General features: G+C 47.8%; 1 long non-coding RNA gene across 1 annotated transcript in view; it reads left to right on the top strand.

Moving 5' to 3' along the window:
• Positions 1 to 7,632: 7,632 nt before the first annotated feature.
• Positions 7,633 to 24,480, top strand: part of LOC144889475 (uncharacterized) — a 28,936-nt gene continuing 12,088 nt past the window's right edge. The window contains exon 1 of the long non-coding RNA XR_013621761.1: positions 7,633 to 7,813. This is a non-coding gene — a long non-coding RNA (uncharacterized LOC144889475). The remainder of the gene's footprint in view (positions 7,814 to 24,480) is intronic.

The raw sequence follows: 24,480 nt of genomic DNA on the forward strand, positions 1-24,480 counted from the left end.
AGTCTGTTCACAATTGTATTTTGTCGAAACTGTATTTATATTTCGGTGTGTGAAGTTATTGTGTGCAACTTTGGTTGTTTCTCGGTGTTTATCTTTCATAAATTGATCGTCTGTTTGCCGTGTCGTGTCTTGAGGCCTTGTACAGTGTGCACTGTACAACCTTGAGGCTTTGTTTTTCTCTCAGCGGTCCGTCGTTTGTGATCCAATAACTTTCGTTCTCTGTATTCCCAGGCTTTTCACCCATAGCCTACTTCCTTGTGTAAATCTCAACTCAAAAAAAAAAAAAAACAAAAAAAAAAACATTTCCTTCTCTGTTCTCATTCGTTTATTCATTCTTATTCGTTCGTTCGTTCTTCGACCACGTGTTTCTCCCCAATTTCCCCAGATAGTTTTCACTCATTAACCTTCAATGTTTACACTTTCCCCTCAAGTTATGTATTCCGTCATATTTTATAACACCTTTTTCTTCTTCTTCTTTAAAAGGCTGCTTTCGACTTGCTCACCAAATCAATTCATCCCAAAAAAAATATCCATCTCCTATAGTGCCTTTTTTCTACATTCCCTAAACTCTCCTGCACTCCATCCTCCATCCAGCGTCCTTAAACGTATTTTTAACTCGAAGGTCACAAGAAACTCATTTTGCAATAAATGTTCGTTTCCCATAAATCGTACACTTTCAAAAATCCAATCTCACCCCTCCCCTCCAAATCTTCCCCATAACCCCTCCCCTCCAAATCTTCCCCATCACCCCTCCCCTCCAAATCTTCCCCATCACCCATCCCTTTCAAATCTCCCCCCTTGCCCCCTCCCTCCTAAACTACCCCCTCACCCCTCCCCGCCAAGACGCCCCCTCGCCCCTCCCCTCCTAGACTCCTGCCTCACCCCTCCCCTCCAAATCTCCCCCATATCCCATCCCTTTCAAATCCCTCCCCTTGTCCCTTCCCTCCCAAACTCCCCCCTCACCCCTCCCCTTCAAATCTCCCCACCCTCATTGCTTCGCAATTTCCCCCCTGTCACTCCCCCTCCTCAAAGCGTCCTCCCCGCTTCTTCCCCCTTCAAACTCTCACCTCCATCTCCCCCAACCTTCTGCCTCGCTCTTCCCCCTCCTCAAATAACACCTCATTGTGGCTCACCCAATCACCATCAAACCTTTTGTCCGCCCCATCCTTCCCTTTCTCCGAGCTATTCTGAAATCTCTGACACACCTTCAACAGCTCTCCCTATCTCTTCCACCTCTTCCACATCTTACCCTACCCCTCCTCCCCCCTGTTCTGTATCTGATGCTCCCCCTTCCTCTTCATTAACGGTATGGACCTCAAACATCCGGGGCCTTCGTTCAAACTTAACTGATCTCTCCATACAGGTTGCTTCTGTCAAACCAGACGTGATCTGCTTAACAGAAACTTTCCTCCTTTATGATGTCTCTGATTCCATAGTATCTCTCCCGGGCTACTCCCTCCTCCGGTATGATAGACCTGAGCCTCGTCCTGGAGGCGGGGTTGCTATCTTTATCAAAAACTCTCTTCCTCACTCGCCCTGCACTGCACTCTCTCCACCTCACCCCCAGGAATACCTCTGGCTACGGCTTCCCCTTCGCTCCCACCTCTTGTTCATATGTGTGTTGTACCGTCCACCAAACAGTGATGACTCCATCTACATCTCGCTGTCTGATGATATGGACCAACTTCTATCTACTCATCCCAACTCTCTCTTCCTCATATGTGGTGATTTCAATTGTCACCATGCCAGTTGGCTGGGTGTGGGTACCTCTCTCACCAGCCATGGCTCTTCAGCAAAGGACTTCTGCGACTCACTGGGACTGACACAATCTGTCAATTTCCCGACCCGGATCTCAGTCAACGGAACATCTTCTCTTCTGGACTTGGTTATGACTAACTTCCCTGAAAATGTCTGCTGCTCTTCTTCTGCTCCGATCGGATCATCTGATCATGTCCTTGTTAAAGTGGACATCTCTCTGACCATCCTCAGGGAGCCTGCTCAGCGTCGACGAGTCTGGCATTTCACTCAGGCCAACTGGCACGGTCTTCAAGCAGCCATCAATCATCTGGACTGGTCTCCCATCTCTACCACCTCTGACATCAACACATCCTGGGAATTCTTCCAAAGTAAATTGCTCTCTCTCATGCACAGATTTATCCCATCTCGTCTTCAGTTGTCATACCCTTCCTCCCGTCCATGGTACACGGAATCTTGTGGTGAGGCTGTTGCCCAGAAACAACTTGCCTTCGTCTCCTGGAAAGCAAATCCAACGGAAGGAAATCTCATTTCCTTTCACAAAGCCCGAAACAAGTGTGTGTCCACCCTCAGGAGAGCCAGGAAACAATATCTCTCCGTTCTCAAGACCGAACTCTCTTATCTGTCTCCCTCTTCCAAATCCTGGTGGCGTCTGGTCAAATCCGTTTCTGGTGTTTGTTCCCCCTCCATCCCCTCCCTTACCTCAAACGGCTACACAGCTGACTCCGCACGTGAAAAAGCTGAATGCCTCAACTCTGTGTTTGCCTCTAAATCTTGTGTCCCAAACCCATCCCTCTCTGTACCCACCATACCCAGTCGTACCCTGCTGCTCCTGGACTCCGTGTCCTTTCCTCCTGACAAGGTGGAAAAGTTTCTGTCAACCCTCGACTCTGATTCTGCAACTGGACCTGACAGCATCAGCCCACGGGTCCTAAAACCCTGCTCTGCTGCTCTATCTCACCCTCTCTCTGTTCTCTTCACCCTCTCTTTTGCTCAAGGTCAACTGCCATCTGCTTGGAAATCAGCCAACATCACCGCTTTGCACAAAAAAGGTGCAAAAACAGATCCTAGCAACTACAGACCAATCAGCCTTCTCCCAATTATCAGCAAAGTCATGGAATCCATCATTGCTTCGGATATGAAATCTTTCCTCTTCTCCAATGGCTTGATCTCTGATCATCAATTTGGTTTCAGACCAGGTCACTCTACTCTGGACATGCTGCTTCTGCTGTCTCAACAATGGATGGAGGTCCTCAATGCCAAACAGGAAATTAGAGCTGTCTCCCTCGACATATCACGTGCCTTCGACACGGTCTGGCACCCCGCTCTGCTCACCAAACTCTCCTCCTTTGGTATCCATGGAAATCTCCACGCATGGCTGGCGGACTTCCTCTCTAGTCGTCGTCAACGTGTGGCCCTGAATGGGTTTCTCTCATCTCCTCTTCCTGTTCAGGCTGGAGTTCCCCAAGGCAGTGTTCTGGGCCCCGTGCTTTTTCTGGTCTTCATCAATGATCTCTCTGACTCTCTCGAAAATCCTCTCTATCTCTTTGCTGATGACTCCACTCTCTGCCGCTCCATTCCTCTTCCCTCAGATCGGCAGTCTGCTGCCTCCTCACTCTCTGAAGACCTGGACAAAATCACAGACTGGTCAAACAAGTGGAACATGTCTTTCAATCCTGACAAATCTCACACTCTTACTATGTCTCTCCGAAAAGATCGACTGGACAACCCTCCCATCTACTTTCTCAACAATCCTCTCCAAGAAGTTCTGTCGCTCAAGATTTTGGGTCTCACTATCTGCCATGATCTTTCTTGGGAAAACCACATTTCCAAGCTGGCCTCCAAAGCCAGTCGCCGACTGGGCATCCTCCGTCGTGCGAAGTCCTTCCTCGGCACACCTGAGCTCCTCACCACATACAAGGCTTTCATCCGCAGCTCAATGGAATACTGTTCTCCCCTATGGGCCGGTGCTCCTGCCTCACACCTAGCTCGGCTTCACGCTGTTGAAACCAAAGCTTTCAGAATTATTGGAATCTCCCGCGATGAAGCTATCTCTGAGGGCCTTTCACTCACTCACCGCAGGCAGGTAGGTGGTCTTTCTGTCTTCTACCGACTCCTCTCCGGCCTTGCACCCCCAGCTCTCTCTGTGCTCTGTCCCCCAAATATTCCTACAGGTCGCACAAGATCTGCCAGCAACCCTCTGATGGTTAAACTGCCGAAATCTCGGCTCTCTGCTCACCTTCACTCTTTCATTCCTCTTTTCTCCCGCCTCTGGAACAAACTCCCTCACTCCCTTCAATCCCACTCCTCCCTCCAGGTCTTTAAAACAGCTGTTCACCACCATCTCTTATCTTCCCCCATCCAAAACCTTGATTCCCACCGCCCCCTTCCCATGCCCCCCCCCCCCCAAAGCCCTCGCCCTCTCTCAGATCTCTCGATGTCTCCATGTCTCTCGGTCCCTGCTCTCAAATGTTGTGTTTGTGTCCTTCCCCCTCTCTCCCCATCTTGTCTACCGCTCCCTATGTTATATGTTTTATGTGTCGGTTTGTCTTTCTGTGTGATTAATGTTCGCTCTTTCACGAGCCTCGATCTTGTATACAAAAAAAAAAAAAAAAAAAAAAAAAAAAAAAAAAAAAAAAAAAAAAAAAAAAAAAAAAAAAAAAAAAAAAAAAAAAAAAAAAAAAAAAAAAAAAAAAAAAAAAAAAAAAAAAAAAAATCAGTCAACTTACGTTGGGAGCGTTGATGGACAGCAATTCTCAAGTTATGGCATAGATTTTTGGTTGGGACTCTGACTGGGCCACTCAGGGACATTTATCTTTTTGTTCCTTAGCCACTCCAGTGTAGCTTTGGCTGTATGCTTTGGTTTGTTATGCTGAAAGGTGAACTTCCGTCCCAATTTCAGCTTTCTTGCAGAGGGCAGCAGGTTTTCCTCCAGGGTTTTCTGTATTTTGCTCCATCCATTTTCCCTTCTTTCCTGACGAGTGCCCCAGTCTCTGCTGATAAGAAACATCACCATAACCTGATGTTGCCACCACCATGCTTCACAGTAGGGATGGTGTTCTTTGAGTGATATGCTGTGTTGGGTTTGCACCAAACGTAATGTTTTGCATTTAGGCCAAAGACCACAAAAATTTGCCAAATGGCTTCAGAATCTCCGGAGTGTTGTTTTGCATACCTCAAACAGGACTCGAGGTGGGCTTTTTTGAGTAATGGCTTCCTTCTTTGCCACCCTACTACAGGCCAGACTTGTAGAGTGCTTGGGATATTGTTGTGACATGCACACAGTTACCAGCCTTTACCATAAAGGCCTGTAGCACTTTCACAGTTGCCATTGGCCTCTTGGTGGCCTCTCTGATCAGTCTCCTCCTTGCTGGGTCCTCCAGTTTGGAGGGATAGTCTGATCAAGGCAGGGTCTTGGTGGTACCATACGCCTTCCACGTCTTAATGATTGTCTTGGCTGTGCTCGAAGGGATATTCAAGGCCTTTGAAATATTTTTATACCCATCCCCTGATCTGTGCCTTTCCACAACTTTATCTTGAAAGTCTTTATCTTTACTGAATTTTATCTTGTTCAATAGCTACTTGGTGGAAACCTCTTTAGGCCGGAGTGTCCGAAGTTAGGGTTCTAGGCCCTGACCTATTCCTAATCTTCATCAATGATCTGTCTGGCTCTCTGGAAAATAACATTTATCTACTTGCTGATGATTTTTACCCTCTGTAGTGACATCCCTCATCCTTCAGATAGTTAGGCAGCAGCCTCTTCCCTCTCTTCAGACCTTGACAAAATCATGAGCTGGTTAAATACTTGAAACATTTCTTTCAATCCAGACAAATCTCACACTTTCACTCTTTCTCTCTCTCTGAAAGGATCATATGGCAAACCCATCCTTGGCACAGCTGAACTCCTATCCACCAACAATGCCATCATCTGCAGCTTGATGGAGTTCTGCTCTCTGGTCTGAGCTGCAGCACTTGCATCACACCTTTATCAGCTTGACACCATGGAAACCAAGGCCTTCAAGATCATTGGAATCTCCTGTGACGATCTGAGTCTCTTGGCCTATCACTTTATTGGCAACAGTTTGGTTGTCTCTCTGTTTTCTACCGCTTCCTCTCCAGTCTTGAACCCTCTGCTCATTCTGTGCTTTGTCCCCCCGACCCTTCCCTCAGGTTTCCACATGGTGAATGTGGTCGACCGTCAACCCCCTTCTGGTGAAACTCCCAAAATCCAGTCACTGTTCACCTCCACTAATTTGTTCCTCTTTTCTTCCTCCTGTGGAATCAACTTCCACATTCTACTATTGGGGATGCTTCTTCGTGGTGGTTGTACCCCCCAATGCAAGTTGGGGGCCAAATCTTCTCTATTCTTTGCTGCTGCCTGGATTCGGCAGGGTAGCGTGGTCGTGGACAGAGTGCCAATCGGTCCCCATGGACCGGTCCTTTCCCTCTTCTCTCTCTCTCTTTCTCTCTCTCTCTTTCTCTCTCCCTCCCTCTCTCTCTCTCTCCCTCTCTATCTCTCTTGTTCTCTAACTCTGCAGTGGCCCTGACTTTGTGAAGGGGGGGGGGGGGGGTGCACCATCATGGATGTGGGGGGATCTCTGGGTCGCTTCTGCGAGATCATTCGGCTGTCTCTGTGTCACCTGCTTGTTCGAGAGAACTGTCCAGGGATATACAACAACAACAACATCAACAACTTCAACATTCTCTCCAATCTCGTTCTTCTCTGCAGGTCTCAAGACAACTGTTCACTATCATCTCAGTTAATTTACCATCCAAAACCATGATCTGTTCCATCCCCATTCACCACCCAAGCCCACCTCCTTCCAAATTTCCATTTTTCCTCCTGAGAGTTTGCTTTTGTATCCATCTTGTCCTTCCTGTGTATCCTCCCCTATACCTCATCCCCGCCCCCCCCACATCCCTTATTTGGGCAAGTCACCCTCTATTTTGTCCTTCAATTCTGCTGTTGGTACCTCCCTCTCTTTCTACTGTTCTTGTATTCCGTTGCGTTCTGATCCATAAAGTGTTCTCGCTTTTACACAAGCCTTGAATTTGTACACAAAAATATATATATAAATACTATGATAACACATTAATGCCATTTTGAGATCATTCCGGACATCTACTATATGAATCGGGGCTTCCTTACCTATATAAAGCAAACCTAACCAGATTTCATCATTGAGAAGAGGCCTACATGTGAGTCTTTGTAGCCAAGGTAAATTATAGACAAGCAAATGGTTACCAATGTGGACAAACTTGCACATGCAAAATGGCCACTGCATGCACTATTGACAACACAAAAATCTGGCATTGACTTGGTATATTTTAACAGCTGCCAAATACCGTACTGTGTGGTTCTTCTGTGAACAATAAAGCAAGTACACATCATATAATACATCTTTTTTTTGGACCTTTGCTGAAGAATGCTATCTTCTCTTCAACGCAAAACAACTAGGTCTGACTTGTTCCATCAGATGGAATGGAGAAGATAATTATAACCTGTGCTTCATCATACTCTTGGTGAATATACTGTTGAGGGTGTGAATCATTTCAGTATTTGTCAATCAGTTTCTGATTTTACCCAGATCTGCAGTCAAAACGCCACACTCACTGCTATGGGGGAATTTGCTGCATTTTCCTCAAAAACATTTCCCTAAAAATGCAAGATTATTGATGTATACAGGTACAAAAAAAACGATTGGTGTCAATATGCCATATAGTTTCATTAGTTATATTTTGAGAAACAATTACGTGCCAGATCATTTGGATTGTTTTGTTTTTGTAAATGACATCCATGCCATAATGTCTCACTTTTTGTGTATGAATAAAACAATTAATTGCCTTTTGTCTTTTAAACTTCCAAATAGGCAATGTGCAGGCTACATGAACTATCCAGAAGGGATAAACGACAACAGGAAGAAGCCTTGTATATGAAATCCCAAGATGAGCAAGTGCATGCACACTGCCAAAAACATTACAACATGTGCTTTCATATTGCACTTCAAATAACTGATTTTGCTACCAAAGTTGGGGAGTACTTTGAGCTTATGCAAAGGTATTTTTTTGTTATAGCTTTCTCATTTCATCTTTGGTTGTCTCCAGTGTGCATTATGGTTAAGGTTGTACAGTTAGCATGTTACTTTGTCAGATACTATGACAAGGATTGTGGCCCTGATTTAATGGTAACACGTGACTGAAATGCTGAATGTTTTCACGTGCAAAATGATGTAAAATAATTATTATACAAATATATTTGGCTTTTTACTTTTTAGAGTTTTTGCGCATTACTTGCTGAAAAAGTATCGTCTAGTATCGTCTGTATATTACAAGAATAATCTTTTGATGTTTGTGTGATATGTATTTCATGGGTCTAAGGTGTATAAAAGGTGTAGGGGTCTTTAATAGTTCTAAGGGTCTAAAGGGTATGTTCCAATAGTAGTTAGGAACTGAAGGATCTTAAGGTTCTATGGGGTCTAACGGATGAAAAGGTCCAAAGGGTCTAAGAGGTCGAAGGGGATCAAAGGCTCCAAATCAAAAAAAAGTCTTCACTCTGGAGAGGAGCTTCAGTGGAGAGGAGCTTCTGCTTCTTCTGATAAGGGCCAACAAGGCCGAAACACATGCCCGTGGATGTTCCCTCTCTGGGGTGGACTGCTATATATATATATATAGTGTTACAGTTTTGAGATGTGTACAGTAAGGTCAATAAATGTTAAAGGTTTGCCCCCCATAGTTAGTCACACGAGCAACATGTAGGCCCATTTGTAGTATAGTTATGTCTTAGTATATGTGAGAATAGGCCATTTCCTCTGTTAGTTCTGCGTTGTGTAAAGACAGGAGAATAGGCCCTACTTCTGCAAACCATTCTACCTCTGTAGGCGCAATCCATTTTGCTACCCATTGGTTGTTCATTAGTCGAGTTAACACGAGGTAGGCCTAAGAAGGTGGGGGTGGCGTAGAGGGTGGAGCGGCGTCAGGAGCTGTCGGTAAGCGCAAGCCGCCAATCAGAGCTCGAGGGTGGTGGCGTCGGCGTTGCGTCAGAGGGCGTGGTGAAAATATCTGGTGAGTTCCAGAGGGTTCGAGGGGCGTATCTATAAAGCCCGCTGCGCGAAAGCCCTCGACAGGACTTGCGTCACAGGACTTGCAGAGAGGGGACTTGATGAGAGAACTCGCATTGTACCGCTTGATGAACTTGACCATCGCATGAGAACGCGCGCGCTAACCAACACCAAGGCATTGAAGAAGAGGAGTTGGTCGTTGAATATACGCGGGCGCAGCCAGGCGCGTTTATAACGAACTTGCGCATTTCAGCCAAGCGAGTGAACGAGGCAGAGTAACCGCCCTTTGCCGTAAAAGCCGTCCCGCCCTTTGCCGTAAAAGTCCTCTCTACCGTTCGCCCCGATATTATCTCCGTGGTTCGAGAGACACGCTACGAGTCCCTGCCTTCGCCGACCTCCATCTTCACGGACGTGCCGGGGACCGTGGAGAGCTGGACGAGGACCATCCTTGGACGCGCTGGGGAACACCTGCCCGTCTGCAATACCCCGTGTGAGTGTGAGACGGGCCCGTTGTCCCTGGGATAATTAAGTCTGTCTAAGCTTGCTCTGTGTCTCTTCGTCCTTGAGCTGTATATACATGTAATAATAATTAAACCAATCTGTTCTTTCTTCTTGATTCGATCGTCGTTGTGGTTTCATCATTGACTAAGCGTGGCACGAATAAGATCGCTTAAATCTGGGTCCATTCATTATAACTGTGCGGATCACGTGAACGCAAACCGCTCGGCGTGTTCCAACCACACGTGGTTCGTGCGAGGCTTGTTTCCTCGCTTCCAGGGCAGCACGAGTACTTAGGTACGAGCGACAATTTGGTCCCAAAACCCTATTTGGCGCTGTCCTGAAGGGACGTTGCAAGCCCCGGTTCTGCCAGGCCCAGTAAAGACAAGGGGACTAATCCCCCCTTGATAAGGGGAAGAAGGCCGGCGAGAGAACCATAACAATATATATATGTATATATATATATATATATATATATATATATATATATATATATATATATATATATATATAATCGTTAGATTAAATAAAACGCGGACGTAGCTTCAGGACGTCGATCTTTAATTGGGTCTTTAATCTTTTGTGATCTTTAATCACAAAACAAGACAAACAAACAATTAAAGATCGACGTCCTGAAGCTACGTCCTCGTCTTATTTAATCTAACGATTATTTATTCAATACAAATGAGACGCCCTGCTCGTACTTTGGAGTTTCTACTATTTCTTACAGTTATATATATATATATATATATATATATATATATATATATATAATGGTATCTGTAATCTGGATCTCCAACCTAATGAGCGGACAACATGACGTCATCGCCATGCACGTCCGCCTTGCCTGCAAAGTTCCAGAGGAACCATCTAGCAGTGCGTCATTACGGATTATAAATACAGATACTGTCACAAGTGCATGCAAAACTCACAGTTACCGACCTAGTTGGTCGGTACCGACCTGGTGTATATATATATATATATATATATATATATATATATATATATATATATATATATATATATATATATATATATATATATATATATATATATATATTGTTGCGGATATGGGACTTGGCCTCAATATCCGCTTGTAAATACTCCCCTATTTCCCCAATACTCCCCAACAATCCCCCATTCCCTAGTCCCATTGCCTGTAAATAACACTCTGTAGAACCGACCTTCCCCTTTTTCCCCCATTAAATGTCGTGCCCAGGTTCACCGCATCTCACGTAGACAACTATAGGACATCTTGCTAGTTATTCTTAGTCTATGTCAGTTAAGGACTCGTTTCCATTAATTCTGACTCTTCGTTGCACCAGAATGTGATCGTATGGCACCAGTAGTGAGTTTAGGACCTCCCCTTACCTCCTCCCATCTTCCCCATGAAACAACAACAACAACAACAACAACTACAACTACAACTACAACAACAGAGGAGAATGGGGGCGGCGCGGCGCGGGGGAGTGTGCGTCCTCACACCGGCTCGGTTAGCCGCCATTGACCATGCGCTCCGACGGGGTTACCACGAAGGGGCTCCCTGTCAGCCCCTCGTCAAGGGCGGAGCCGGTAACCCCCCCGCATGCACCCAATGAGAAGCAACGGGCCGATTCCATCTGGGGCGGAGCTAACGAGCCGAGGGCGTGTCACTCCCCGCCGGATATACGCGGCCACTTACCGGACGTGACGTGAGATGCGCCCCGAGCTTGAAGAAGAGACAAGTCGCGACCTCCAAGCGCTGAGCGAGCTCCACACATCGACCCGGTATTGCAGTACCTCCGAGAACGGTGCACCCCCTCCGAGAACGGTGCACCTTGAGCCATCGACTGCCCGCTTTCCTTGCCATCAATCCCCGTGTGAGTCAGTTTTGTCCTGTTTATCTGTCGTCTGTCGGGGCTAATATAAGAGTGTGTCTAAGTGCCTGCCTTTCTATGCTGTCCCTCTTGTCGTTGTAATCTGACCTTCCGCCCTAATATAACCTCCTCCGGAGGTCTTGAGAACTGAACCCTTGGTGTCGTGTCATTTTAATCCAGCCGTTGTGTCTTTTCCATCATTGATTTAGCATAGCGCGACTTAGTCAACGTTCGAGCATAATCGGGTAAACTGTGCAGACGCGGCCATACCAAACCGCTCGGTAAACTAACATCTAAAAGCCGCGTCTGTAACAATATATATATATATATATATATATATATATATATATATATATATATATATATATATATATATATATATATATATATATATATATATATATACTAGACGACCCATGACCCGTTGGGTCAGTCAGTTTGAATAGATATGAGAATAGAACTAAAGCGAACGCTGGACATCATCAGGGAGATTATTTGGGCCAGCAAGCCATAAGGCTCACCTCTCCAGCGTTCTAAATCACTTATCTGTGACACGTGATTTCGGCCCTTATCTCCGATCACGTGTTTTTTTTGTTTTTTTTGTTTTTTTTAGAAAAAACACGCGACCCGTGGACTACCACGATTTTGTTGTCAGAGGACACTTCTGATGACGATGTTCTTTGTCGACGATCCTCCATTTACATAAACTCGCACGTTCTCTTTCCTCTTCCCTCAACTGAGCGCCACATGCAGCTGACCATGCTGGAAGACCGGTTTCTCCAGGTAGACCAGCACATTCTCCATAGTTTGCCCTTGCGCCTTATGGATCGTCATTGCGAAGCAGGATTGTATGGGGAACTGGCAGCGCTGCAAAGGGATATCCTCAGCTTCCGACAGATTTAGTCGGATCCGAGGGAGCATTACAGTTTCGCCTTCAAACGTTGAACTTATGATCCTCGCAACTATAATATTTCGAAGCATGTCCTCAACAATCATGCGCGTCCCGTTGCAAAGTTTCGGAGGGTCCAAGTTCCGCATCAAAATGATAGGGGATCCTTTTTTGAGCTCGAGGTTGTGCGGCGGCAATCCCGAGACTTCAACGGAATCTAGGAATTCCGTTGGGAAGTGCGTCGCATCAGTACCCTCAGTCACACTGTTGAACGCAGCATACTCCTTGCTAGCACCAGGGAACCTTGTGATGCATCTTGAATTGATGTTTCGCATCATATCGTTGAGGGGCACTAATATAGACCTTGCTGAAAAAACCTCCATCGGATTGGCGAATGATGGATATATGGTATCGATGCACTCATCGAGCCCACTCGCTGTCAGCAGTATATCCTCTGGCAAATCTATCTCATCATCGGCATTTTTCTCGATTCTATCCTCGCCGATGTCGAGCAAAAATCTTGAAAACTGCCCACTTCCGTCGGTCAGTCGCATATTAGTTCTCAAGTGAAACATTCCAAAGCTCTGCCATAAGTAGGACTTCTTTATGCAAGCATTCTCAACGTCAGCATCACACCCTCTTTTCACCATGGGCAGAAGTTGACAGAAATCACCACAGCATATCGTCAAGATCCCCCCAAAAGGCTCGTCTTTGTCACATACATCACGCAACGTGCGATCCACAGCCTCGAAACTCTCTCTCCTGATCATAGGACACTCATCCCACACGATGAGTTTTGTACTTCGAAAGAGGTCTGCGATAGTGGAATTTTTATCGATGTTGCATACGCCATCTTCCCTCGGTGTCAGAGGGATTTGGAACCTTGAGTGCGCTGTTCTTCCACCAGGCATGAGGGTAGCAGCTATGCCAGATGAGGCCACCGCAAGGGCAACTTCTCCACTCGCTCTCACTTTAGAGAGAATCAGGTTAATAAGAAACGTCTTCCCTGTGCCTCCAGGCGCGTCAATGAAAATCATTGATGACTGATTCGTGCGGATGCAACCGCACGCAAAGTCATAGACAACTGTCTGCTCATCATTGAGCAGAAGCTGCCTTTCGTCTACGATTCGCTGTTGTTCCTCCGTGTCGTATTGGAGTTCTCTCAGTAGGTGAATGTTGGCAATCCCTTCATGACGAAGAACAGTCGTTGGAGTCGGCAAGTGAAAATGTGCAACAGTTCTGTTCAACAATTGCAGTTTCTGCTGCAAATACGATAGAGCCAAGTCATGATGGCGCTCGTTGATGGCAATATTGGGATCATTTGCAGATCGTCGATGAGCTAGAAGATAATCTTCAGCCATAGCGTCCTTGAAACGTTCCCATAGATCCAATGGATTGTCGACTTCACTTTGTGTGAGGAGCACAACGAACAAATCCCTCATGGGTCTGGGAAGGCGTGTCCTCTCAGCATCTCGTCTCGCGCCAGACAGCGTCTCCTTGCAGCAAACCCATTTCTCTGCAAGCGTCTTTGAATGTGGGTAGAATGACATTATCACACGTTCTCAGGACTTTGAACGAAGTCGGCCCTCTCACGTGGTGGAGGAGTAGTCGGAAATAGTACAGGTCACCAGTACGCGGCGAAACAGTGTAAACTCGTCCCAATATGTCATCCTCAAACATTCCAGGGTTACCCTCCACCGGTCTGCCCTGTTTTCTTCGTTGCCATCTCTTCTTGGTCCATGTATAGAATCTCGGAACATCCACGTACAACAGTGTCTTAGCGAAATGGTCACGTCTGCAAAGATCCATAAACTCTGTCAACGTGGTTTTGGCCATATTGGGATTATTTCTTTGTTCACGAACGTTCCCAGCAAAAAATACCTGTTGTTCATTTGGCAGATGTACTCCTAAACGGATAACGGCCGGCTTCCTGTCATGGACTGAGAATCCAAGAATGGAGGCAACAGCCTCTGAAGGTCCAATGTATCTACCCGTCAAGTACTCCGTTATCTCGTCGTTTGTGCGCAGTGCATACGTAGCTTGATCGCTACCTTTCATGGCATACTTAATAACATACTTGATCGACTTTATAGAGCAGCATATTTCAACGTTGATGTGGCAATCAAACGTTTTCAGGAGATAGAGATTATGGGGAACAACCCACTGATTTGTAACAGGTCGTCGTTGCCTCCCTTCTTGGTGCCCTTCAAATCCTCCCATTTCTGGGGATCTTCTTCTATATATTGGGTACGAATCGTCTCCGCACCGTGTGTACGGAGCATATGACCGCGGGTATCTGTGTCTGCATGCTCCATTCTTCCAGCATCCAGTTGCTGTGGAACAATATGGACCATGGATCATGTGCTTCAACACCAGTCTGTGTCCCTCTGGATCTTCATCGGGATCTGGTATTTCAGCTTGTACAAATCGATCATAGTCTTGTGGTCTCGGCTTTGAAGCTTCATCGAGCCACAGCAAACAGTGTATGTGAGGGAGACCTCGCTTTTGGTACTCCACACACACAACGTGAGCGATACAGTTCCCGAAGAAGCCTTCTGATCCAGTGAGGTATTTAATGAACACCGTTTTCTTCAACTCGAACACTCTCGCAATGAGATCCGGTCTGTCGTTCTCACTTTGGTGAGGAAACAGGTTATTGGAGATTTCAGGCCACTTTGGATTACACGTCATAGTGATGAAGTAGGTCGCGTTACCATATTTTCTTACGTACATCATGGCATCTTGACATCGCTCCATCATATACCTCGGCCCCCCTACAAATGTCGATGACAGTAGTACGCGGCGTCCGATGTTGGACAAATCGTCATTGTCATTGAGAGCATCAGTGAAGCCACTGTATGTAGCAGACCTCAGCGATGCCTGGTTCAGTCTTATAAACGCCAATCTTGTGCCTTCCATTTTGGCTGCCATATCAACAAGATACTGCTGGAACAGACGCCCCCCTCTGAGGAGGTAGTTGAACTCATCCTCGTGGTTCATTATTCGGTAGGAGTAGTATTTCATGGCAGTCAATCTCCTGCCATTGGTCATGTTCATTTCGGGCTGCCATCCGTCATCTCCGAATGGGAAGAAGAGAACATACTGGAGTGCGTCGTAAGAACGGTGCAACTCAGAAATACTTTGCAGCGCTCCTCCTCTTGCTTTCAATACAATGTGACGCGCTGTAGCTTGAGGATCGACAGTATTCTTCACAACGACACCCACTTCATCAGCGATTTGACCATTGAACCTCCTCTCATGTTCACCAGCTGGTCTCCTGTTGGGATCAATAAGAACGAACGCCTCTGGCAAATTGCCTATTTCCTCGCGTGCCATGCGGAACGAGTGAACGTAAGGATTCACTTGTCTCAGCATGGTCTCTAATGCTCCAACTACATCACGGTGAATACCAGCATTGGTGAGTATCCGCATCCTCAACTGTACGCTGTCATGTGGATCTAAGAAATAAATTTGGAGGAATTTCGGTTGTTCATCCGCATTTGGCAAGAAGGAACCGATACGATGATGTATTTGACCCTGAATTATGACCGATGGGCTCCATGCACCATGCCGAGGAGAAACTTGGCTTCCTCCAAATGATGTCATTTGAAATAGACAGTTGTATTGTCTGATGTTCCTGCGGAATTCGTTCGCTGTGGGTCCATCGCCGGCAAACAGATCGTGTAATTGATGGGGTAAAGGTCCCAGATTTCCCAAGGACACCTTTCCATTCGTGCAGCAAAAATGAGCTGTTTCACCTTGGAAAAGAAGCGCTCTACAATGTGGACAAATCTTGTCCATCGCACCGACGTCAGCAGAAGTGAAATTTCTTGCATTCTGCGCGTTTCTCTGCCTTGTCCCAAGAACTTCCCTTATCCTATCTCTTTCTCGCTGGTCCTGAAGACGCTGTGCCGTCTCCTCTGCAGATTCCGCATCTCTCCTCATACGATCTCTTTCTTGCTGCTCTTGATGGCGCTGTGACGTCTCCTCTGCAGATTCCGCATCCCTTCGCAAGCTGACTCTCTCTCGTTCCTCCTGAAGACGCTGCGCTCTCACCTCCTCCGTCCCAGCACTCCTTCTCATCCTTGCCCTTTGTCTTTGCAGCTGAAGGCGCTGTGACCTTTGCTCAGGCGTTTCAGCATGTCGTCTCTTCCTTTGGCTTTCTCGTTGCTGCTGAAGACGTCGTGATCTCCCATCGTCTGTTTCAGCACCCCTCGGAGATACTGCTTCCGCACGAGAACTTGAAGGAATGTTGCTATTCGCGTCCATAGACGTGAGGTGTGATTCGTTGGCCGCGTCCGTAGCGCCGTCGGAGGGTTGATACGACATTCTTCCTGCAAATAGTATTGTTTTTGTGCTATCGTTTTGCCGATCATCAAATGACAAATAAATTACATTGTGACAATTAAAGATTTCAAATAAACCTATTTAAAGTGTATGCGCATATAAATAATAAAAAAAATCGAAGAAATATCTCTCGGTAATTTCCTGAAACATTTTACTTCCGAGTAATAATGTTGAATGAAATAACGAAGATATATACTGTATGCTTGTTATTTTAGGCGGTGTATTTTCGTATATCAACGTGACGCGATTTTTAAAATATATCTCTGCAATTTCCCGTGTGTGCGTGAATGTTCTCAATTATTTCTTTTACCGAGTCTAAAACCATCGATAAAAATGAAATCAGATGGAAGCGGTAATAATAAAAAAAATCGAAGAAATATCTCTCGGTAATTTCCTGAAACATATTTTTGCCGATCATCAAATGACAAATAAATTACATTGTGAAAATTAAAGATTTCAAATAAACCTATTTAAAGTGTATGCGCATATAAATAATAAAAAAAATCGAAGAAATATCTCTCGGTAATTTCCTGAAACATATTTTACTTCCGGGTAATAATGTTGAATGAAATAACGAAGATATATACTTTATGCCTGTTATTTTAGGCGGTGTATTTTCGTATATCAACGTGGCGCGATTTTCTTCCCGTTTTTTTTCAACCGAGTCTAAAACGATGTTAGCGACTGTGAAAAATGAAACGATATATCGAATTTGATTTGAAATAAAGCTGGGAGAGAGAGCAAGACACCACGGGCCTACAAAACAGGCCTCAAAGCTATGCGAGTTAATAAAATGGTGGATATTACTACTCTCTCAAAGGGGTTAGCCACGCCCCCGGACCGATCGAATGTTACACACAAACACGCAAGATTTCAATTTTATAATTATATAGATATATATATATATATATTGTCGCGTAACCGTGATTAACACCACAGTTACGGATGACCGATTTGCGAGACTTTAACTCCCGAGGCGAACACTCAATGGCGGACTCAAGTTCAACACCAACGCGCGGAATGGCGGGACGCAGCGAAGGCTCCGCAACCTTATCTATTAAAATCAAACACCCAGGAAAACTGCGTTCAAATATATACAGAAAATAATATAAGGGTTTATTAGGAAAAGTAAAGCCAGTGAAAAAGCCCGCCGGTAAATCTAATAACTCTAATCGGGACGTCCCCACACGACAGACAGCAAACACAAACGAGGGAGATTAATTACGAAAATAACACGTCTTGTAAAATGTACACAAGGAGCTCGGCTTATCTGTCTTTGTCGTCTTGTATTGTTTGCCGTCCACCCCGGCACCGCTCGGCCCCGATGCACCCACGAGGCCTCGCTCCACCAGGCTCCGATCCTCTCGCCGCCCACCAGGTCCGTGCACCACGCTCCAAAGCACCCAACGCAAGCCAGCAGCTTCACACGAGGTCGATCCCCACACAAAGCACGAAGACAGGACCGGAGAGAACGCAGGTGTGACTGCACGTCTCGTCCTTCCAACTCGCTTCTCAATTGCTCACTGCCAAGCTCGAACTCGACTGCGACTGCCCGAAATGGCGTGTCCTCTCCAACTCCAACTGGCGAACTAACTCCGTGTGACTTGCGACTCAACTCTCTGGTGCCTGCCTGCGTCTGCCACGAACTCAACTCAACTTCGCGAACTCCTGAAATGGCGTCCGACCGTCGCCTATATTGGTGGCCGATGACGTCACATTGGCGCACTCCTCAGCCAATCAAAGCCTCCCGCGACTCCTGACATCTCTCCCCTCCGCCACCCTGCGGTCCCGGCATAACACGTGCCGGCCAGGTTTGTAGGCCTTTGGAGGTGTACACGGTGGCGGCCAATTGTGGTGGTGTTTTTGACCTGGTTTCCTGTCAATTTAATACGAAGTCCTTGTCAGGGAAAGGGGATTATTTAATGTTGCGCTAAGGACCTAACTAATGTTTATGTGGTTTGCAGTGCCATAAAGGACAAAGGTTTGATTACTAGGTGATACTCACAGGGGCGTTACCTTTAATCCCTCACTATTTAACACTCGAATCTCCAGGTAGATCCACACTCATACATCTTACCCCGACAACCGCCTGAACATCAATAACTTATTACATGTAGAGTCCCTGTCACGACAGTCGAATACCTACCTATTCAGATCTACCTAGCTCTAGATGTTGCATTACCAAATTCATAACACAGCCCCCCCCCCTGGAACCGTAGCTCCTGCAAGGTTCACCGCAGGGCTACCATTCCAGCCTTAACACTTACTGTCACACACTTAATTAACCTATGAAATAAATCAGGAAGGGCTGTGGGAAGTGAGTCGGACTACCTACCTACACTTCCTTAACATGCTGAACCCCTTAACCATCATGCAAGTATGTACATCTTCTTCGTTGTTCCTGTGGAGGGAGGAAACAACAACACACAACACTAACTTAACCACAAAACTTAACCATCTTTCCAAACTCAAAACTCTAACCTTTGTACATACCCCGGTCTACAGACCGCGTCCCCCGGTGGATGCCACAAGACTCAACCTTACCTGCGGGGCCATCCCCAATGCATCCCCCTAAATTTCCACGGGCCCCGTCCAGATGTTACAGGTGAGTGACACGGCTCGGTGGATTTCGCCCACATTCATGCAACACAGACCCCTTAACCACTCATTCTCATTCCATAGGTCATCAAGGCATTGCAAAAATCAACAAAGCACTTATTCCCAATACACCCCCTGCAGGACCATGGCATTGATGTCATTCACGTGTGTGTGCATTCCTCAACTAGGCAGCGGGGAGGTACCGCACAAAAGATGGTGGGGGCGCATCAGGCTGTGGTGCCCGCAGTCCCAAAAACAAGTCAACCGACTTACAAATTCATTGCCCCCCCCCCCTTTACCTCTTGGCCCCGTGACAGCCCAACAGCCCCTTTCCGCCGTTACCTCGCCGGTGAGGGTCTCCACACACACCAGGCTCCTTTGCCTCCTGCTTTCACGCAGCAACACGGGTCACCGGGGGACTTCCTCACCCTGCGGCGCCCAACCAGACCCTCCACCGACGAGCTCCAATTTCCAGTTACCACCGGCTGCCAGGGGTAATTGCCGCAGAGGGGGGCCCGCAGGCATCGCTCCTCAGAGCTTGCTCTGTACCTGCGGACACACACACCTTCCCCACCCATGGTCCCCAAAACACACTTCCTCCCCCGCTGCCATTCAATTCTCCACACAACTCAGCACAATTCAGTACAATTCATAGATGGTGTAAAAGGTGTTACAAGGCTTGCCATGGCCTGCCAATGTGAAATCCCATTCACAGTTCGAATCATTGAATCCTTACACATTTCCATTAGCACATTTCCAAAAAGCACAATTTATCGCCCCTCATTATCTCCAATAATCATCACTCACTCTCCAGGTTCCACTCTCACGACCACATCAAAACACGTAACCACAATACAAAAACATACGCCACCCACAAGACACTGTGGCTCCCATTCCATCCCCTCACCGGCCATGTCATCACTCTCACCCGCCTCCCAACTCCAAATTACATGTCCCCAATTTCCCAAAGCAAATCCTGAAGCCTGGGACAGTACTCCTCAAAACACTCACCTCAAGTGCAGGTAGTTGCAGGTTGGTCAGGTTCAAGAGTGTCATCCACCACTACAATTCCCAAAATTTCACATTGGGCCTACCAAATCCTTCCAAATTTCTCTTTTGTCCCCACTACACTGGCAGGTATGTGGATCCGCATCCAACGGTGATCATCACTACACAACTACCTGTGGCCACGACAGCTCTGCACCTCTACCGTGCAAGGGTCACCGGGACAAGGTGAGCAGTCAAAACGCCAACATGGCCCATGAGTGTCCATAAGGGTGCGACCCACCATCCATCCTTCGGCCCCCCCTGCGAGGAACACAGCTGCAGCAGCCCCAGCTGGCCAATGTGATGAGCACTTGCTGCCACAACACACACTACCGCACACACCTCGGCCCTGGGGGGCACGGTCGCAGTGCGTGGCATCCCTACAGCCACGTCCCCTGCACCTCCCCATCATCCCCCAGTCCAACTACAGAACTGCAGCCCCCCAGTGCTCACCCACATTTGACCACACCAAGGTCCAGTCAACAGCCATGCTCCAACAGGAGACCCACCCAGAAGACATGGTCCACACACCTCGGACACGCACAGCACCACGTTGACCCTCAGGCTACACAACTACATCCCCATCATCCCGCGTCCCAAATATCAGCACAGTTGCCCCCGCAACCAGTTGAAAGCTGTGTCTTGCTACCCTATTAATTTTTTCACAGCCTCCAACACTTTGGTCTACACACCTGGATCAATAATGGCGTCACTGTACAGTGTCCACCATGGCATTTCAAAATCCACCCTTAAATTTCCATCTAACCCACAGATTACCCATGCTAAACATTTATCACATTTCACTAACCTCACCAAAGAAGGATGCTTTGCCATACACATGCCAGCCGAGCATGGCCCATATGCTCGGCTCGTTACACATCTCCCGGTTCACATCCCCATGGCTCTCTTCCCAACCCGAGAGTCCATAAATCATAACGGAGCATCTGTGGAAGGTCACTCACACCATCACGTTCCACAGATGCCCCAATGGTTGTCCGGCAGGCTATCTCCATCCCTGTCCATTCGGTTTGACCCGCGTCCATAGACCAACCACCATGCCAGGTCACCACATGCTGGTTGTCCCAGAGTCCCTGGAGGAGAGTGCCAGGCCGCATGCCCGGGTGGTCACCACATCAGTCCCAAGTTGGCCGTCCGCAGTGCCACCACCAAAGCGCGACCCACAACACCTCCCCCTAGTGGTCCTCAATATTTGCCATCCCAGGCTTGAGAAACCACCTCGGACCTCCCTGGAGGTCTTAACCCCCACCAGGGTCCGGTGACCCTGCCGGCCCGAGCCACCAGCTCGGACGGCGCCCCGACGGACAAGGGACGCCACACTCCACCAGACCCCCCGTGGGACCCAGGTCGTACCTCGACACCCAAGGCTGGACCCCACGTCCAAATCTCGCCATCACAGCCCCCCAGCTGGCCGGCATACCCAAATTTTGAAAGGGGCAACTTTTGCCCGAGGCCATCACCCATGACCTCTCCATGTCCAAATCCCGCAGCCCGGGGACCAATCCCCACCATGGCTGCTCCAAATCAATTTCCCATTGTAATTTTATTTTACATTTTATTTTACAAATTTTCATTCCCATTGCCAACCCGCAGCTGCAGGGAACAACCTCTACCACCGGTTGTTCTGCCCCTCCCTGCAGTTGATCCAAATTCCCTACAGGGACCAAATCTCCAGAAGCTCTATCTCCCGATCCTCCAAGATCCAAATCCAGCCCGGAGCCAACACACTCCCCCAACTGGTTGTCCAATTTTGGAGCCTCTGTTTCCAAATAGCAGTGTACAGTGAGCGTCCCCTCGGTCATTCCAACCACCTCCTTGGACCAACTCACCTCTTCCCCCAGACTCCTTTGGGCCTGAACAAGCTCTACCTCCATGGGACTGTCACAGGTCTCCAGCCGCTGGATCAACTCATCCTCATCATTAGAAATCATTCCTGGCCCCGCCAGGCTTTGATCAATATCCCCAATAAATACCCGGTCCGGCTCTATCGCATGGACCCCCAAAAACTCTACCCCCTCTTGCTCCGCACCACCGCCCTGGTGCTGCACAATTCCAAATTCATCCCCCGGTTGGGGTGTTGTGACATCCACACGGTCCCGATAAACAACCAGGCCAGAATGTGGGAAACATTCCCCATTACAACTCTCGCATTCCAGGTTTCCTTCCCCGCTCACCTGTGGACTCTCCACGTTTGCCTGCGGGCATCCCCCCTCTACCTGTGCACATTCCCCATCCACCTGTGGACATTCCCCATCCACCTGTGGACATTCCCCATCCACCTGTGGACCTGCGGTCTCCCCATTTGCTTCAATTGCCATTCCCTGTGCAATTCCCAATTTTGCCATTCCCGGCTCCTGAGCCCCGTGCACATCTGCATGGGCCGTACTCTCTCCTGTTCCCAATTTAGCTTCCCCCAGCTGCTGTGCCATTTCCCCAATTTTTCCTTCCATACTGTTTTCTAACCCCTCTAACCCATTTTTCACCTCTTTTATCCCGTTGTCTAACCCCTCACCGGTACCCCTCGCTTCGTCCCTCATTACCCCCAATTTTTCACTCCGAGCCCTCGCTTCGTCCCTCATTGCCCCCAATTTTTCACTCCGAGCCCTCGCTTCGTCCCTCATTGCCCCCAATTTTTCACTCCGAGCCCTCGCTTCGTCCCTCATTGCCCCTAATTGGCCCTCTAATCGCTCACCCTGAGCCCTCATGTCTCCCATCTGCTTTCCCAATCGCTCACTATCGGCCCTCTGAGCATTTATTAAATTTACTATGGTCTGGAGATCTATCGGGGCCGTCCCAGCGGCGGGGAAAGTTCCAACGCTATCCTCCTTATCCCCCATTTCCGGCTCACTCCCGACGCTGACGGAGGCCTCGCTGCGTACTTCCATCTCGTCAATTTCCGACATCCGCTTTCCGGAAGATTGTTTCCCGCGCGCGTATTTATTTTAATAATTCCAGTAACCACAATTTAAATTTGACGAAGACGCGATATCGCGCTCCGTATGCCCAATTGATTACTAAATTTCTCCGCCTCGCCTATAACAATTTTGCGTTCGAACGTCGGGGCGCAATGTACGCCCGACCGTGTCGATGTCGCCCCGCGGACAAAAAAATTGTCCGACCGTGTCGATGTCTCGCCGCGGACAAAAAAATTTGTCCGACGGGTTCAAATCCTACACTCCTGACACCACTTGTCGCGTAACCGTGATTAACACCACAGTTACGGATGACCGATTTGCGAGACTTTAACTCCCGAGGCGAACACTCAATGGCGGACTCAAGTTCAACACCAACGCGCGGAATGGCGGGACGCAGCGAAGGCTCCGCAACCTTATCTATTAAAATCAAACACCCAGGAAAACTGCGTTCAAATATATACAGAAAATAATATAAGGGTTTATTAGGAAAAGTAAAGCCAGTGAAAAAGCCCGCCCGGTAAATCTAATCACTCTAATCGGGACGTCCCCACACGACAGACAGCAAACACAAACGAGGGAGATTAATTACGAAAATAACACGTCTTGTAAAATGTACACAAGGAGCTCGGCTTATCTGTCTTTGTCGTCTTGTATTGTTTGCGTCCACCCCGGCACCGCTCGGCCCCGATGCACCCACGAGGCCTCGCTCCACCAGGCTCCGATCCTCTCGCCGCCCACCAGGTCCGTGCACCACGCTCCAAAGCACCCAACGCAAGCCAGCAGCTTCACACGAGGTCGATCCCCACACAAAGCACGAAGACAGGACCGGAGAGAACGCAGGTGTGACTGCACGTCTCGTCCTTCCAACTCGCTTCTCAATTGCTCACTGCCAAGCTCGAACTCGACTGCGACTGCCCGAAATGGCGTGTCCTCTCCAACTCCAACTGGCGAACTAACTCCGTGTGACTTGCGACTCAACTCTCTGGTGCCTGCCTGCGTCTGCCACGAACTCAACTCAACTTCGCGAACTCCTGAAATGGCGTCCGACCGTCGCCTATATTGGTGGCCGATGACGTCACATTGGCGCACTCCTCAGCCAATCAAAGCCTCCCGCGACTCCTGACATCTCTCCCCTCCGCCACCCTGCGGTCCCGGCATAACACGTGCCGGCCAGGTTTGTAGGCCTTTGGAGGTGTACACGGTGGCGGCCAATTGTGGTGGTGTTTTTGACCTGGTTTCCTGTCAATTTAATACGAAGTCCTTGTCAGGGAAAGGGGATTATTTAATGTTGCGCTAAGGACCTAACTAATGTTTATGTGGTTTGCAGTGCCATAAAGGACAAAGGTTTGATTACTAGGTGATACTCACAGGGGCGTTACCTTTAATCCCTCACTATTTAACACTCGAATCTCCAGGTAGATCCACACTCATACATCTTACCCCGACAACCGCCTGAACATCAATAACTTATTACATGTAGAGTCCCTGTCACGACAGCC

The sequence above is a fragment of the Myxine glutinosa genome, chromosome 1 (genome assembly GCF_964187855.1).
Source record: "Myxine glutinosa chromosome 1, kmMyxGlut1.1, whole genome shotgun sequence".
Taxonomy (NCBI): Eukaryota; Metazoa; Chordata; class Myxini; order Myxiniformes; family Myxinidae; genus Myxine; species Myxine glutinosa.